This window comes from Triturus cristatus, chromosome 3_2 (assembly GCF_964204655.1).
Source record: "Triturus cristatus chromosome 3_2, aTriCri1.1, whole genome shotgun sequence".
NCBI classification, from domain to species: domain Eukaryota; kingdom Metazoa; phylum Chordata; class Amphibia; order Caudata; family Salamandridae; genus Triturus; species Triturus cristatus.
In genome coordinates, this window is record NC_140584.1 from 1,023,123,866 (window position 1) to 1,023,126,511 (window position 2,646).

A 2,646-nucleotide genomic window follows, 5' to 3' on the forward strand; every position below is an offset into this window, starting at 1 on the left:
TGAATACCAAAATGAGTAAGTGCCTTCTGTGAATACCAAAATGGTAGTAAGTTTAGGATTTTGTCTTAAGTTAGTTCTGTGAATCGGGCCCTATATGCCCCATTACACCCGCTCTGATGGCCCTGCACTGGCTAACGACCAAAGGCCATATCTTGTGAACAAAGCATCTTATGTATGTGTTCCCATGTCTGTCTCCAACTTGCTGCCACCTACTGGTTGTCCAGAAGTGCAAGGTCGGTTAGTTGGAACAAAATGTCTGCCGAAACCCCTGAGTTACATTTTAGAGGCAGAACATTCCAAGTAAAAGGCATCTCCCTCTATCTCTTCGTTTCAACTCAGACTTCTTGAGGGTGAGGAAAGCCCAGAAGACACATCTCGCATCTCACATGCCTTGGAATTAAATGTATTTACGGTTTTATAATGCACCTATGCGGTCAAAGGCGATAGAGCACTTTACAATTTTCAGTGTATAGAGTATAGAGCAAGAATATTTGTACAGAAGAGAGATTTATGAATACAAAAAACATAGTTACGAATATAGTGGGAAAAAAGAAAAAGACGAAACAAAAGGGAAACATTGCACCCTAGGGTAACTGCTCTAAAGCCTGAACTGTTCGTATCATTTGGTGCCACCTGCTCCCAGGCTGACCCGAGGAAACACTGTCCTTCCATTGCTCAGCGCTTTGAAACAGCCAATGAGCCAACATCAGTGAACTCAATGTAATTACATAGATATAATAAGCGTTCCAACAGACTCCCGCTCTGGCCTGATCTTGTAACCATTAACTTTCTCGCTGCGGTCGGCCTGACGCTGAAAGTGGTGAATGGAAAAGAAGTGAAAAGTGGCTATTGTCCGTCACTCTCACGTGAGCCTGTTCCAATCTCCCGCCCACAGGATCCGGACGGGTTTTGCAGAATCAGCGCGTGGGCGAGCACGTCCAAGGCTGCATTCCTTTCCCGCCTACACAGGATGGGGTTTCCCCAGCCTGGGAGTCAGGACAGACCGCCACTTATAGAAGCGAAAGTGAAATGAGATTCTGTGACCGTGGGAAGAAAGCCTTACAGAAGGGAAGCCAGTCTGGGTGCGGGCGGTCTCCGTTTCCTTTCACTGTTGTTAGCAGCATTGATGCGAGAAGTCGCCCGAGCCAGGCCGGTTTTAATATCACAGTCCTATTCTTCTGCGTGTGGTTGCCAATAAATTAGGACCACTGCAATTATGCGGCAGGGGAGGGCCAAATTATGCCGCATTGTTGAGTAGAATATGCAGCAACAAAAGGAAAATTATACTGCATTATGTAGGACAATTTGTGATAGTATTACTTCATTATTTTGTCATTTTGTTAACACTGGGCATTAGTTGCACCTCATTAGTACCAGTTTAAAACCCAAATGTAGCAAAAAGCTATGGAAAGGTGACCAGGCCAAGGGCCTTCCACTGCGCAGCAGCACGTGCCGCTGCATTTTTAGTAACTTTTGAACCGCTTGAGCTAGGAACAACATTTATTTTGGTTAAAATCTGTAGGTAATGCGCAGATAGATTATATAGCAAATGCGGCAAATGTACAATTATGCAAAAATTGTCATGGCCACACAACTGCATAAACTGCATAGTGGCTCTGCTAAAAATAACACTGTGACAAATAATAGTAAATTCATTGGCCGTTCATGCAGCACTTCTCACAAACAGGACATCCTTTAACAGCTGCTGCCAGTGCTTGCTTCATTGACCATCTCATCAGTGGAAAGGATTCTTTTATTGGCAAAAATCTCATGCATTTTCTGAGATTGTATTTTCAATAATATTAAGTTCCTGATAGTATGATTTTTTTGGGTGGAGGAAAGGAAGAACATCGCTGTTTTGCAATCAGATTGTTAATGTGTAGCACTATTGGTTACATCACAGAGAGTTATACAATTTCATCATTGGTTACATCAGAGATACAGTATTACATTAGCAATAGTTAAATAAGACGTAGTTGCGTTGCAGGAAGTGACTTTAGATACATTAGAGATCGCTACATTGATCATTTTCGAGTTAAAGGCACTGGGTACATCAGAGGTAGTTACATTGAATCAATCATTATTTACATCAGATAATAGTTCCATTGGTTACATCACAGGTTACACCAGAGATCGGTTTGCTGAGTGCACTATGGGTTATAACCAAGATGGCTATTGTCAAAAAACCTTTAGAGTACAGCGGATCAAGCAAGAGTTACTGGGCCAGATCATGCAGGTCGAGGACTTTCACCCCTGCTGTCCCGGGCCCATTACTGTGGGTCCTGAGTAACTGGGCCAAGTAGTGACAATTTCAGCACTTGAATCTTGGCGACATTGTGGGTTGAACGGTTCAAGGCTCTTCTAGGGGAAGGTAGGTATGAGGGGTCCACAAACGCAAGACTCAAAGTGCCAACAGTAACCGTAGTAAGCTTATTGTCCAGTCAAATATTTGCTTTTATGAAAAAAGTTATATTTTAAGATAAGCACACAAAGCATAGAGGCAACAGACTAGGTAATCTCCACAGTCTCTTAAGGTGAATCCTCAAAGTCACTAAATTAACCTGAGTTCACCACCCTGTTAGCTATGGCGCAGAGGAGACATGGTTAATTTACAGAAATCTGTCAAGCATTTATGCAATACCAAAA